This window comes from Rousettus aegyptiacus, unplaced genomic scaffold (genome assembly GCF_014176215.1).
Source record: "Rousettus aegyptiacus isolate mRouAeg1 unplaced genomic scaffold, mRouAeg1.p scaffold_m13_p_4, whole genome shotgun sequence".
Taxonomy (NCBI): Eukaryota; Metazoa; Chordata; class Mammalia; order Chiroptera; family Pteropodidae; genus Rousettus; species Rousettus aegyptiacus.
This window is the reverse complement of record NW_023416307.1, coordinates 149,317,842-149,333,494: the sequence shown is the minus strand read 5'-3', so window position 1 is coordinate 149,333,494 and position 15,653 is coordinate 149,317,842.

Sequence of the window (15,653 nt, the reverse complement as noted above, 5' to 3'; positions counted from 1 at the left end):
TATTTCCTGCTTAGATGGAGAGGAAAAGTCTGAGAATACAGGTATCTCCTTCCCATCCCTCAGTGCTCCTCTCCTGGCAGAGAGTGCTCTGTCCCTTCTCCAGATCCAAGACCAGAGTCCCCCATCTCAACCTGAGGTCCCCCAAGGGAAGATAGAGTAGAATAGGCATGTATGTTGCATAATCATTCATATGGATCCCACACAGTGTGAAGCCTGGAGGCAGAGTTAGTGAAAGACTCTACCTTCAAGGTGTTCACCATCTACAGAGGAAGCCAACAAGAGAAATAACCTATATTTGGTGTGACATGAGTTACATCAGAGTCAGTATGTCACAGGGGACAAGGCCTTTAGCCTCACTGGGAAAGAGGCCTGAGATCAAGAGAAGTGCTAGCCTTTAGGAGCTGACCCAAAAGCTAAATTAAGGGTTGTGTAGAAGTTGAGAAGACAAAATAAGGGGAGCACTGAGTCTGAGAGGACAGCCTGTTCATGGTAGACAGACCTGACGTTGTCTCCTGTTTGTAGGGATGGGGGGCACCTGGGGTTGAGAAGGGGTTCCTGCAGATGGCAACACCAAGGGAAATAAAGAGGGGATTTGTAAGATAAATCAAAGCAGGCACAGGAGACACAAACTCTTTTGGCATAAGGTCTAAAAATTATACTAGAGTTGTGGCAGAAGGTCAATGCAAGCAATGAGAGATGTCCAAATTTTAAAGATTATAAGGGTAGAATGCGTAAAAGGAAAGCCTTCTTCCTCTCTTTTCAGCCTCTCTCCCACCTCCCAATAACTATGTAACGGGAGGAAAGGCAGGAATTGTGATGAGACTAGTCAATTTCCAAAGATGTAAAAGGAATCTGAAGGTTTGCAATTTCTAGGAAAATAATCAAGACCCAGGAAAGAGAGAATCGGGGTACTTTGGGGACTAAACTAACCTTTCTAAGGTTAAAGCAAGCCTTACCCTCTAACCCCTCCACCCTGTGGTTAGTGGAGACCACATAGGAGCCTGAACATCCAATCCCCACAGGAAGTAATGAGCCCCGCCCCCTCCTTACTGTGATGTTATCAGTAGAGGCTTACTGAAGAGTTAAGACTTCTACCACTGCCTAGTGATAATGAGGCCACCCACTCCCTGCAGTGTCAGTGAAGGTTATCTAAGAACAGTCATAAGGCACTCCTGCTTCTTCTACTCCTTCTGGACAAAGAGGTATCAGTGAAGGCCAGGAGGGAGCCAGAACCCACACACACACCTATCAGTAACAAGGAGCATCCCTCTTCAACAAAGTGTCAACAAAGGCCAAGCGGGGAGCCTGGACGTCTACCTTCCCTAGCAGTAGTGAGGGAACCCCATCCCCTCCCTTGCTTGAGTAGTGTCAAAGGAAACCAGCTAAACTAGAAGGTTTAAAGAAGATCCAAAGTCTTATAATACCCAAAATATTTCAATTAAAAAAAAATCATTATTTATATCAGGAACCAGGAAAATCTCAAACTGAATAAAAAGACTATTGATAGAGGTTAACACCACGATGTCGAAGATGTTAGAATTATCTAACAACGGTTTTAAAGCAACCACCATGTTTCAACAAATGATTCCAAACACACTTGAAACAAATGAAAAAAATAGAAGTCCTCAGCAAAGAAATGTAGTCTCAGCAAATACATAAAAGATATGAAGAAGAACCAAATGAAAATTTTAGAATTGAAGAAATACAATAACCAAAGAATTTTAAAAGTTCGCTGGATAAGCTAAACAGAAGGATGGCGAGCGGCAAAAAGAGAATCAGTGAAGATAAAATAATAGAGAGAAGATAAAGTGGAAAAATAGAGTCTCAGGGACAGGCAGGAATATAATCAGAGATTTAACATTCACGTCATCGAAGCCATGGAGGGAAAGAAGGAAGACGGCAAATCTGAAAAAGGGCTTGAAGAGATAATAGCTGAAAATGTCCCCAATTTGGCAAAACGCATAAACCTACAGATCCAAGAAGCTGAGTAAACCCCAAAAGGGAAAGCTCAAAGAAATTCACACCAAGATACGTGATAGCCAAACTCCTAAAAACTAAGGACGAAGAAATAATCTTGAAAGCAGCAAAAGAGTAATAACGACTTATAGAGAAAGGAAAAACAATTCCAAGGACAGCACCAAAGGCCAGAAGGCAAGCGATGAAAGAACAGAACTCTGAAAAACAGAAGACAAGAGATAAAATCATAGGCCTAAGTCCTGACATGTCAATAATTACATTAAATGAAAACGGTCTAAATGCGTCAATTAAAACATAAAAATGGGCGGAGGGGATTTTAAAACATGACTAAACCATATGCTGTCGACAAGAAATTCACTTTAGGTAGAACCTAAATCTCATACCTTATACAAAAATTAGCTCAAAATGGATAACAAACCTAAATGTAAAACGGAAAGCTATACAACTTTTAGGGGGGAAAAAAAGCCTTGGGTAATATCTTTAGAAAGGAGGGCTAAGCAAAGACTTCTCCAACTTAACACCAAAAGTCAATGCGTTAGACATCATCAAAATTAAAAAGTTCACTCTGCAAAAGGCTGTAAAGAAGACAAGAAGACAAGCTATAGAGTGGGAGAAAGTATTTGCAAACTGTCTACCCAAAAAGAATTAAAATCAATAATATTTTTTAAACACTCAAAATATGACAGTAGAAAAAGCAAACGACCAATTCAAAAATGGGCAGAACACATGAAGAGACAGTTCCCCGAAGAAGATACGCGGAAGGCAAATAAGCACTTGAAAAGATGTTCTACATTATTAGCCGTTAGAAAAATGCAAATTAAAACCACAACGAGATACCATTATACATCACTCAAAATGGTCAAAATAAAAAAATGGCAACACCACCAAATTCTGGCAAGAATGTGGAGAAGCGGGATCACCCACACATCGCTGGGGGTGCAGACGTTCTGGAAAACAGCTCACAATTTCTTTAAAAACTAAATATGTAACTACCATGTGGCCTGGTAATTTTACTCCTGGGAATTTATTCCACAAAAATGAAAATTTTATGTTCACACAAATACCTATGTACAAATGTGTATAGCAGTTTTCTTTGTGATAGTCCCAAACTGGAAACTACCCAGATATTTTTCAACAGATGAATTAAACAAACTGTGGAACATTAATACCACGGAACACTACTCAGCAATGAAAAAAAATGAACGATCGATACACAGTTCAATACAACCTGGATGAAGCTCCAGAGAATTATGTGGAGTGGGAAAAAAGCCACTCCCAAAAGGTCACATTCTCTATGATTACATTATATGATTACATTCTGGAAATGACAAAATTATAGAAATGGGTAACAGATTCGTGGTTGCCAAGGCTGGGGGAGGGTGTGGCTCTTAAAGAACCACATCAGGGATCCTCATGGTGATGAAGATACTTTGTATTCTGTCTGCTGATGTCAGTCTCCCGGTTGTGACAGTGCGCAGTAGTGTGTAACATTTGGGGAAGCTAGGGGAAGTGACATGGGATCTCTCAGAATTATTTTTTGCACCTGAACGCAGGTCTACTATTACCTCCAAATAAAGACTTGAATTAAAAATAATAAGAAAGAAAACTGACAGGAGAAAATTATAAAGCATTAATTTTTTAAAATGTCTGTTGATACCACTTCCCCTTCTGCATCATAATTCAGTTTCTCTGTTCTTCTTCAAGAAAAACTCTTTTTCAAAAAAAGGTTTTCTACTCTGCTCACTGACTCTGATTCTTCTCTTTCTATTCGCTCTTAAATTCACTCCAATTAAATTTTGCCTACCTGGTGTCAGCAAAGTGGCTTGGGCCAACGTCATTTACAGCATTGCTAACTTCTCTGGTCAATTCTCAGTTCTCATCTTACTTTACCTATAAACAGCATTTAACACAATTGCTCACCTTCCTACTCCTGGACACACTCCGCTTTGCTCCCAGAAAGCCTCAGTCTCTTGGTTTTTCTCTTACTTCATTTCATTCTCTTTCTCCGTCCGCTTTTCTGGTTCCTCATCCCAGGGTTCTCTGTCCTTGATCCTTCCAATGTTTTGTCTATTTACTCCCCAAATGCTCATCCAGTCTCATGGATTTAAATATTATCCACCTGCTGATGAGTCTGAAATTTATATTCCCGGCCTAGACATCTCTCCCAAACTGTAGACTTGTATATCCCATTGTTTCCCTAACATCTCCCTCCATTTGTATGCTAATACGTATCTCAAAGTAACATGGATAAAACTGACCCAACTTCCGCTTAAAACTTGCCCCTTCTCAATATTCCCTGTCTTGGCTTAAGGCATCTTGATCTTTCTAATTGCTGAGATCCTTAACCTGGAGTCATCCTCTTTCTCTCATTCTTCATATTTAATCCACCAGCAAATCTTTTTTGGTGTACCATCAAACTATGTCAAGAATCCAATACTGTGTCATGACCATTAGCCAATAGAGGTTGAGAGGCATGAGCATTTGGTAGGAACTCAGTGGGCCTCCCTCCTCCCTTTGGATAATTGAGTTTCTATTCCTTGTAACCAAGGGTCCTGGCTAATTCATTCTCTCCCCAGCTCTAGCCTCAGAAATTTGTCTAAGCATGTTCGGTGACTAATAGAATCAAGTTGTTTGTCCTGGACCATCAGCACACAGACCTTTTCGACACATGTTACAACTAGAAAATTCTTAATATCAAAGGTCCGGGTTATATAGATTCAACGCGCATTTCCAAAATCTGCACGCAATTATTTCTTAAGTGGGTTATTCATTTATCCAACAACAACAAAAATCGAGGCCTTCTATGCACCACAAACTTCTCTAGGTGCTGAGGATGCATCAATGAACGAAGCAGGCAGAACTCCTTGCATTCATATAGCTTACATTCTAATGGGAGAGACTGATAATAAACTGACAAAATGTGACACAAGTAGAGCTGATATTCATCAGGTGTATACAAGCCAGAGCAGTCGAAATGTGTCCTTACAGCTGCCCTAAGGACTAAGCATCCCCTAACTTCCTTGGTCCTTCCCTGGAACAGCATCCCCACCCCTCCACCCACATCTCCCTGTGATCCAGCGACCCTAGATCCCGGGTTTCTAGGATCTGCATCTTGTTCCATACCCTATAGTTCTATGCCTATAGTCCAGGTTGTTAAAGATTTTAGGAACCTATAGCCTAGGTTGCTAAGAAAATGGTAAGTGCTATGGAAAAGAAAAATGGAGCCAAGACAAAGGAATGAGAACTGCAATTTTTAAGAGAAAGGTCAGAGTGAGTTTCATTGAGAAAGTGGCATTTGAGTAGAGACCTGAAGGAAGGAAAGGAATGAGCTTCGGTGTTACCTAGGAGAAAAGTCCGATTCGAGGAATAGCAAAAAAGGGCAGAGGAGTAGGAGATGAGATCAGAGAGGTAATAGGATCCAAGATCCTCGTAGGCCTTGTAGGTCATTGAGGGACTTTGAAATTTACCCTTCTGAGTGAAATGGGAGCCCTTGAAGGGTGACTGGTGGAAGCAGGACATGATCTTGACCTAGATGTAGATACGGATGCAGATGCAGACACAGATAGATATAGATACACTTTAATGAGATATAATTTATGTAAGGTATACAATTCACTGCTTCAGAGTGTATCCAGAGTTGTGCACCCAATACCACAGTCAATTTTAGAACATTTTCTTCACCTTGAAATGAAACTCCTTACCCTTTAGATATCACTCTCCAAGCTTTCCAACACCTTCTCCACCATAGGCCTATGTAAATACTAATCCACTTTCTGTCTCTATATATTTGCCCATTCTGGACAATTCATATATGTGGGAACATATACTACGTGGTCTCCTGCAATTGACTTCTTTCACTTAGCACGTTTCGGACGTTTATCGATGTCTTAACGTCTCTCGGTACTTCCTTCCTTTTTATGACCAAATAATATTTCATTGTATGAATATACCATATTTAGTTTATCCACTCATCAGTACATGGAGCTTTGGGTTGTTTCCACTTTTTGAGTATTATGAATAATGACACTATAAAACATTTGTATATAAATTTTTATTTGGACATCTGTTTTCATTTCTCTTGGGTATATACCTCGGATTGAAATTGCTGGGTCAAATGGGAACTATGTGTTCGATGTTTTTAAGAAACTGCCAGACTGTTTTCTAAAGTGGCCATACCATTTTCCGCACCCACCAGCAATAGACTGACAGTTCTTTCTTCATATTCTTTTTAACACTTATTATTTTTATATTCTAGTCGTCGTAGTGGGTGCGAAGTGCTATCACACTGTGGTTTTGATTTGTATTTCCCTGATGACTAATGATGTTGAGAATCTTTTAAACTGCTTAGTAGCCATTTGTATGTCTTCTCTGCAGAAATATCTATTCAAATCCTTCAACCTACATTTTAATTAGGTTTCTCATCTTTTATTATTGAATTGTAACTGTTCTTTTACATGTACTAAATTTGCAACTATTTCTCCCTTTCTGCAGGTTACCTTTTCATTTACTTGATAATATTCTTTGAAGCACAAACGTTTTTAATTGTCATGAAGTCCGGTTTATCTATCTTTTTATTTTCTTGCTTATGTTTTTAGTGGCACAGCAGAGAATCCATTGCCAAATCCAAGGTCATGAATATTTATGCTAATGTTTTAAGAGTTTATAGTTTTGGCTTTTACATTTGGGCGTTTGATTCGTTTTGATTTAATTTTTGTACATAGTGTGAGGTAGGGGTTTCAGCTTCATTCTTTGACATGTGGCTACCCAGTTGTCTCAATATCATTTGTTGAAAAGATTATTCTTTCTCCAATGAATGGTCTTGGCATTCTTGTCAAAAATCAATGAACCATAGATACATGGATTTATTTCTGAATTTTCAGTTCTATTCCATTGACCTATCTGTCTATCCTTATGTTGGTACCACATTGTCTTGATTATTATTTCTTTGTAACAAGTTTCGAAATCATAAAGTGTGAGTTCTCCGACTTTTTCTTCTTTTTCAAGATTATTTTAGCTGTTGTGGATCCCTTGAGTTTCCGTACGAATTTTAGGATCCACTTATCAATTTCTACAAAGAAGCCAGTTGGGATTCTGATATGGACTACAGTAAATCTATAAATCAATTTGAGGAGTATTTCTATCTTAACAACATTTAGTCTTCTGAACTACAATGTACATGGATTTTTTTCCACTTATACAGTACTTTTAAAATTTCTTTCAACTGTGTTTTGTAGTTTTCAAAACATAAGTTTTACACTTCTTACGTTAAATTTATTCCCAGGTGTTTTATTTCGGTTGGTGCTATTATAAATGAAATTATTTTCTTAATTTAATTTTTATATTGCATGTGTACAGAAATACAGTTGATTTTTTGTATCCTTCTCTCGTATCCTAAACCTTGGCGAACTCATTAATTAGTTCTAATAGTTTTTAGTGGATTTCTTGGAGTTTTCTACAAACAAGAACATGTAATCTACAAACATGGATAGTTTTATCGAATGCCTTCTATATTATTTTCTTGCCTGAGTTATATTTTAACAAATTCCTCTGGCTGCCTTGCTAAAAGTACCTCAGATCAGACCGAGAGGGGAGCAAGAGTCCAGGTGAGAAAAGACTGTGCCCTGGACCAGGTGGTAGCAAAGGAAAGGTCACAGGATGATTCAGGATGTTTCTCTTTCGTTTTTCTCCTCTTTATTTCTTCTTTGTCTTTTGGACCATCTTTGTAATTTATTTTTAATTTTTTATTTTTTACTTGTTTGCCTCAACAGCAAAGCCAGTACTGACTTACTTAAAATCCTCCTGTGGTAAAAATCCTTTGTAAGCAGTTCTGCACGAAGGAAGCAGACACCAGACAGGAGACAAGAGAAACCCAAACCTTAGATGCCCCATTTATGCAGGAACAGATTCTATAAGACTGGAAGACTGAAGGCCTATTTTTGTGAGGGGAGAAAAGAGAAGTGCCTATTACCAGGTCTCAGAAATGCTGCAACCCTCAGCAATCAGCTAAAGATAGCCCAGGCAAGCAACTCTTGGGGGCCCTCGATGTGCTGGGTATGCAAGGTAATTCAGGTTTCCCTAGTGAGCAACGATCCCAAAGCTCCAGATCCTTCATCTTGGGGAAAACAGCTTAACCGGCAGTCCTCGGGAACGAGTTACTCCCTAAGGTAACAATATAGGAAGACTCCTCGTAACTCCTCACCCAGACCCTTCGTGCCAGACATGGTATCTCCCTCCTGGTGAGCAGGATCCTAATGTCCTAATCTAGACTGGACTTAGAGCAAGACACGGGAGGTTCCTAGGGGACTCACACAATTCTGAGAATGAGGATCGTCTAAAATTCTAGGCATTACACCCTAGTGCCAGCCTGGTTCTAATCCCAGCACTGCCACTGACAGCCATGTAAATGGGGACAAATTCCTTGTCCTCTCTGGATCTCAGTTACTCATTTGAGAATTGAAGTGCTAGACTTAGAGCAGTGCTTCCCAATAATGGTCCATGAACCCAAACTGATCTTTACTACCAAATGTTCTCACTTCTTAAAATCTGTAAACTGATAAAAACTGCCCCGTGAGAACTTACTGTATGACCATAATGTAGCAGATGTGTTCAAGGTCCTACATATGACTTACCCTTCTAAAGAAACTGCTTCATCCTATCTACGGCCCTGTAGGACCCTCCCCAGGAACTCTTGTAACTTTGCTTCTTGCCCCGACCAAAGGCGATTGGATCAGAGATAGACCCCCCAGACCTAAGATTAACCGATTTGTAGTCCAGACTGAGAAAAGCAGGTTATCTCTCTCAAAACATGGGCCTTGTAGAGACTCCATGGCCAATAACAGTGTTCAGTCCAGTGGTCAAGCCAGACAGACGGAGGCTAGCGGCTGTGGGGACCATGTGTAGCAGAGGAAGCTGGTTTTTAGAAGGGGACAGAGAGAAGCAGTGATGAGTAAGCCTTGTGGCTCATGAAAGATGAGAAGCTATTTGGCTCTTGAGCGATGGAGTGTCCTCAGTTCCTGGCTTTCCTGCTCTCGTACCAACACGAGGCGTGAACTGTTCTTACATTCTTGAGTTGTGTCCTTATACAAACTGCAGCCGAAAGAACTATGACCAAAGCAGAGGAAAAGACAAACTCTTCAACAAATATGATTGAGTGCTATACTTGGGAAAAGATTGAGACAGATTCCTGCCTCATACAGTAAAGAAAAAATTTCAGAAGGATTAAAAAATAATGTTAAAAAAGAAAACTTAAAAACACATTATTCCTCTTTCCTTGCTGAATCAGTTAGTCTTCACTTCCTCTCCCTTCCATGTCCCTCCCTCCCCATTCCTTTCCTCCTCTTTTCTTGGAGGTGGTAGCGGATGGCTTTGGAAGCCAAGGAGGTGGCCAGCATGGTAGAGAAATTAGTTGCAGACAGCGAGATCGAGTACATACATAACCATATTGACGATAATGAGAGACAGCTTTCTTGCTGATGGAGAAGGCTAAAAATAATCCTAAAGTATTAGGCGGAAATTGAAGGTACCTGTGTGATCCCATGGGCCTTTAAAAATGTACTTACATAGATCGATAATGAAAGAGTTATAGTCGTATGTAGAGTACACACACACACACACACACACACACACACACACGTGTGTGTGTGTGCATGCTTATATGTTCTGCCATGCTTATATGTTCAGAGCATCCTGTGTGGTTACTTTCAGTCTCTCAGTTTATAAGGCCCACCACGCAGGCCTCCCCTGCCCTTGTCAGGTTTAGTATGTGGTTTCTTTTTCATCAACATAAGAATCAAGGTAAAAGGAAATGACCATTTGGCAACCACCATCATGTTGGCTAGTTCAGGCAAGAATCATCAGTGGATACTAAGTCAAATCAATGGAGGTTTAATGAGGTTATTGGTGCAGTTCGAGAGTGTATTCCCACAAAATACTTGTCTATTACAAAGAGGAAAACAATGACCGCATGTAGAGAAACCCTGCAGACAGCAAATCGACCAAGTGATCAAGATTAACCTCACCAACAGTAGAACAGGTCAACGCCACAAGCCCCCTGATGCAATGCTTCCAACAGAACGAATGTCTGTATATTCTGTCTGTCCCTCATAAGAATGCGATCTGGGGAAACCAGGGTGAGCTACAGCCTGCAGAACAGAAGGCTTGACCTCTTTAAAACTTTTTGGGTCGTGAAGACAGGAAGAGACTAAGGAACGGTCCCAGATGGAAGAAGTCTAAAGAGACAAGATTAGTAAGTGCAAAGTGTGATCCCAAACCAAACAGGAAAGAGACATTGTTGGGACAGCTGAAATCTGAATAGAGTCCTTGGATCGGATGTCAGTGTTATAACCACGCCGATTTCTGATTTCCGGATTTGGAGGTTGTATGCTGGTGATGGTGAAGAGTGTCCTTGGTTTGGGAGGGTGCACAGTGGAGATTTTGGGAGTTGGAAGCATCGTGTTGCAAATATGTATATTTAAGTATTGTTCATACCTTGAATTTTAAATAACATATAAGCAACATTTATGTATATCATCATTTATTATCATTAGTATTCCCAGAGCACTATTCTGTAATTTCATCTTTCAGTCCTACTATTGATTTTTTTTTTCAATTTAATAAGTATTTCTAATTTCCTAGAATTCTTTATTGCAACTTTTCCTGTAACCATCTGTTCTTGCTTTACAAACAGAATGTGTTCTTGATTCGCCCTTCAGTTCTGGACATTGTCAGTTGAGCATTCCACAGGTACCTTAATATCGGCCTGCTCTAAACGAACTCTCCATCTTTGCTTAGAAGCCTGTGGACTCTGCAGTCTCGGAGCCCACTGAAAGCAATGGCTTTCTCTCTGTGTGGCGTGGGGAGCCACGGAAGGGTTTTGAGCAGAGAAATGATGTGATAAAATTTGCTTTTCAAAAGAATCATCCTAGCTTCATTGAGAAAAGAATCTCAGGAGGTCATGGGGAAAGCTGAGCCCAGTTAAAAGAAGGATGAAAAACCATCCTGGTTCGCCCAGAGGCTGAGGCGTTTGCTGAGACTGGACTTTCTATGAGAAAACCTGGAAAGTACCCAGCAAACTGGGAGGAGGTGGTTTTTCTAGTTAGGACGCTATGCCAGAAGGCCCAGGTATGAAATGACTGTAGCATGGACCAGGTGGAAGTGATTGTAAGATGCCATATTCCAGATATATAATGGATATATTCTATAATATATGACACATGAGATGTATCATGTAAGGAAGAGAGAATTCTTGTTTTCCTAGCATACTAGGAGACGTAAAATACTGTTTACTGAAAGAGGAGGGGGACTGTAGGAGAAGCCATTTGTGGGGGGAGGGCCGGGTAGGGATGGGGAGACTGGGAGCTCAGGGTTGGGTTTGCTAAGCATGAGATGTCTATTTTATATCCAAGAGAACATGTTCGCCAGGCAGTGAAATATGCAAGTCTTGAGATCAGAGGAGAGAAATTAGCACTACAGATATTGTATATAGACGGTCTTTTGAAAGAGTTCGTGAAGAGTATAGATAAGAGAAGAGGCTCAAAGACTGAGTCCTGGCGATTCCAGTATTAGGAGGATGGACAGTTAAGGGAGAACCAGGAACAGAGAGTGAGAAGAAACTGCCACTGAAGTCAGAGGTGAACCAGGAAAGTGTAAAGTGCTGGAAGCCAAGTGAAACCAAGTGCTCGAAGGAGGCAGAGTGATCGATCACCCGCGTCCCACGTAAGATGAGGATTTAGTTCACCCGCGTCCCACGTAAGATGAGGATTTAGTTGTAAGGAGACCATTGCTGATCATGACAAGATTTGTTTTGGTAGAATGGTGGGGATTAAGAGAGAGAGAGAGCAGTTGACGAAGAATCAGCAGCAACAGGTATAGACAAGTTTTTCAAGTGCACCTGCAACGAGAGGAAGAGAAGAAGTAGCTGGAGGGGGAAGCAAAGGGTTATTGTGTCTTAAGATTTGAAAAATAATAACATGGTTGCATGCCGACGGGAATGATACAATAGAGGAGGGGAAATGAAGATGCAGGAGCAAAGGAGGGAATGGCGAAGCTGTGTCCTCAAGGTGGAGAGAGGAGGTGGCTTCTAGGGCATAGGCGGAGGAGCCGGGCTTAGCTCAGAGTAGAGACAATTAATTACTCTATAGCAATAGAAAGGACGATAGAGTAATTGGGCAATGGATCAGGTCATTGCATCCTGCTGGTGTGGGAGCTTCTGAGGCTTCTCCTCCACTCTTCTAATTCTCAGGGAAATCAAGGTCATCAGCTCAGGTTGAGGATGGGGGAAGCCACATTGGAGATCCAGAAAGAGAGGTAAAGATATAAAACCGTTGTCTGGGGAGGAAGAGTTAGGGGAATAGGGAAAAGAAAGATGATTACTGAGCAGCGCTTTGGTGACTTGAGGTTTCAATAGTCATGAATCTGGAGAGAGCCAGTCAGCACTTTGAAACTTTCAGTTCCTTGATTTATATCTGTCTGTCTCTGTTCATCTTGGTCCTTCTCAGTTTTGCTGTTGATTTTGAAAAAAATGTCTGGTGGTTAGTTGACCATTCGTGTTTGAAACGAAGGTCTGGCTAGGTAACTTCATGTAAGTGACCGAAGACAGAGTCTTTAGATGGAAAGCTTTCCAAGTGCTGAAGAGACTGGTTGGGGAAAGACCCACAACTGGACAATTCATGGTCAAGTTTCAGAACCGGGAATTAAGAACTGGATCTTAAAAATCTTCTAGTATGAAGATAGATAGATAGATAGATAGATAGATAGATAGATAGATAGATATAGATAAACAAATAAATAGTAGCTGCAGTAAAAGTTGTCACCTGCAAAGGAAAATTTCTCAAAATGTCATCAGCAGCCCAGGAGGCTAGAAGGCAAAAATCAAGTCTTCGAAGTTCTAGAATTCTAGACCTAGTTCATTACCAATATAACACGAGAGTAAAGAAACACACCTTTCCTAATACTTGGGACGTATGCCAATGAATAAGGAAGTAACTGAAAAAAGAAAAGGGCAAGAAATAGCAAATTCGTCTGAGGAGAGCAACGAAGGGAAATCTCGAGAGAGGTTTGCTTTGAATCGCTTTTAATTGAATATCTTTCCCAAGGTTTGAATGTCTTTAACTTGTGCATTCATCACTTTTACAACCATTTTTGTTTGAACAACTGTTTCACGTTGACCTCAGCCTCCTGAACACTGTAACTTCTCTTCTTTCTCTTCCCACATGGCTTGAACTATTGGTAAACTATGTATGCTTACTTTCTTACTAATTTTTCAAACCAAATCTCATCCTTTTTCATATTACCAAGAGTATTTAAATTTAACTGTGTATAACTGGTTTCATTGTTCACCACTGCTCCATACATAAAATGCCTCTTTATTGCAGAAATGCTCTCTCTGCTAATTTATTTTTCATTTGTCTGAATCCTTTCAGCCATGTTATGTTTTTTAGAAAGAGCTCATGGGTGATAATATATTTTCCAAGTCCCTCTGTGTCTAAGAATGTCTTTCTGTGACTTGCACAATTTAATAATTATATGGTATAATTGCTAAGGTTACACATTTTCTCCCTCTGATTTCCAAAACAATACTCGGTTGACTCCCTTTATTAACTTGAAAGAGGGTGTGTATCTGTCTTTTTAGCAGAATTTATACAAACGCGTGCACCAGGAACTAAACAGGACTCCCAATATCGAATTCCATGAGCTACACATTCAGTCTGAGCGCTAACTTTAACTATAACCATGAACTATATAACCTTAACTATAACCTACCACTGGATACTAAACACAGAAGCCTACACCCTGACCACACCCCTGACTCCAATCCTAGACTGAACAAAATAAAACAGTAAAACTCACTCTAATCCCCAACCCTTTACCAAAACTAAATCTTAACCTAAACCTTAATCCTGATGTTGCAATTTTAAAACAGGAGAATTTGGCACATGCGTAAAGTGGTTTATCAGTGCAGCCAGTTAAAAAGAATCCGCTTCCCCTCTCCTCTTCTGCGCCAGCCTTCTCGCCTCCTAGCTGGTCCCCTCACTTCCTTCAGGTCTTTACTCACCTTCTACAAAGAGTTTAGGGCCGACCGTACAGTCAGAGGGAGTTCCGTTGTCCACAAGGCCACCCTCACTTCTGACACCAACTGCAAGTTCAGTGCTCTTCTCTAAACCACCCTCGGGTTTGATAATTTGCTAGAAGGCCTCACAGAAATCACTGAAAGCCGTCATACTCATGGTCAAGGTTTATTCCAGGGAAAGGGTCCAGATGAACGCAGTCCAAGTGATGCAGGTCAGAGCCAATTTCCCAAGTGGGGACAGGGAGCTCAAGCCTCACACAGAGAGGGAACAGTGTTCTTGGAGCGCAAGAAAGAATTCACATGCACACCACGGTTAGTCAAAAGGAAAGTTTATTAGAGAAGGGGTCACGCTCCCTAGACGGAGCGTGGTCTCCTCTCAGAGGCAGAGAGTGAGAGAGCCTGAGAGAGACTCAGAGGGACAGACAGAGAAACAAGAGACAGAGACCGGGAAAGGGACAGAGTAAAGGCACTGAGAGGCACTGAAAAAGATGCTGAGAGGGACCCTGAGTGTTGCGAGGATTCAGCGTATAAATCTTTCTTCGCTTTCTGTAATTTATAGTTTAAAGACTTTTCTTTAACCATTTTCCCTTGATGGTATGGACACGCAGTATGAAAGGATAAGAGTATGAGGCGTGAAGGTGCTGGCAGCTCCCAGCCTCTGGTCCAGGGATTCCCATGGTTTTGGCCATAGGGAATGAATGATTGTATTTCGCGTGGGGCACCACTTAAAGGCTCTGTTTTCCCTTCCGGGTATAGCAAATGGGTTGTTAGCAATCCCAGCAGAAACCTTCCTTTGTTCTGCAGGTGTCTTCTGGTCTGACCGCAGGGCAATAAGCGTATTGCAGTCTCTGAATACAGCTTGATTTAACACTTTAGTTCTCTTGCCTCCTCCCTACATAACAAAGAAGGGATGCTCAGGGCAGAGTCCAGGAGGGATCCAAACATGAACTCTCCGGTCACCCTGTCCTGTGGAGCCACAGACGATGGTGTTACCTCCTCCAACCCGCAAAATGTGACAATAGGCATAGAGCATTGCCAATCAGGGAAGATCACGCAACACTTTGAAGTACAGAGTAGTTACTGGGTTTGGATCACATACTGCCCATGCAGCTGACCTTTGTCCCCAGCCCCTCCCAGAGGTCAGCGGAACACCTTTAGTCTCCAGTTCCTCCAGGGGTCAGAAATGACAGATTGTGCCTCAAAGTCCGCATCATAAATCTCATTGTTAGACTGTCCCTTGGCCAAAGCCCACGATCTATGTTGCCAGTTGTCACCATCGGGCATAAAATTCCTTTTATATGTTTGTTTATTGTCTCCCTTCCAAATTAGGAATACCAATTTCAATGGACGGGATTTTGTCTGCTTTTCCACGGCTGTGTCATCTGCTTCTAGAACCTGATACAGGAGCCACTAGCCAGGTATAGCTAGTGACCACCTGAAGAGTGACCCAAACCGCGGACCACAGTAAGTGTAAAATATGCACCAAATTTTAGAGGCTTCGTATAAAATAATACAAAATTTCTCATTGATAATTTATTATAGTGGTTACATGTTATTATGATATTTGGGATATGCTATTTATTTTTTATAAGCTTATTTAATGTGGCTA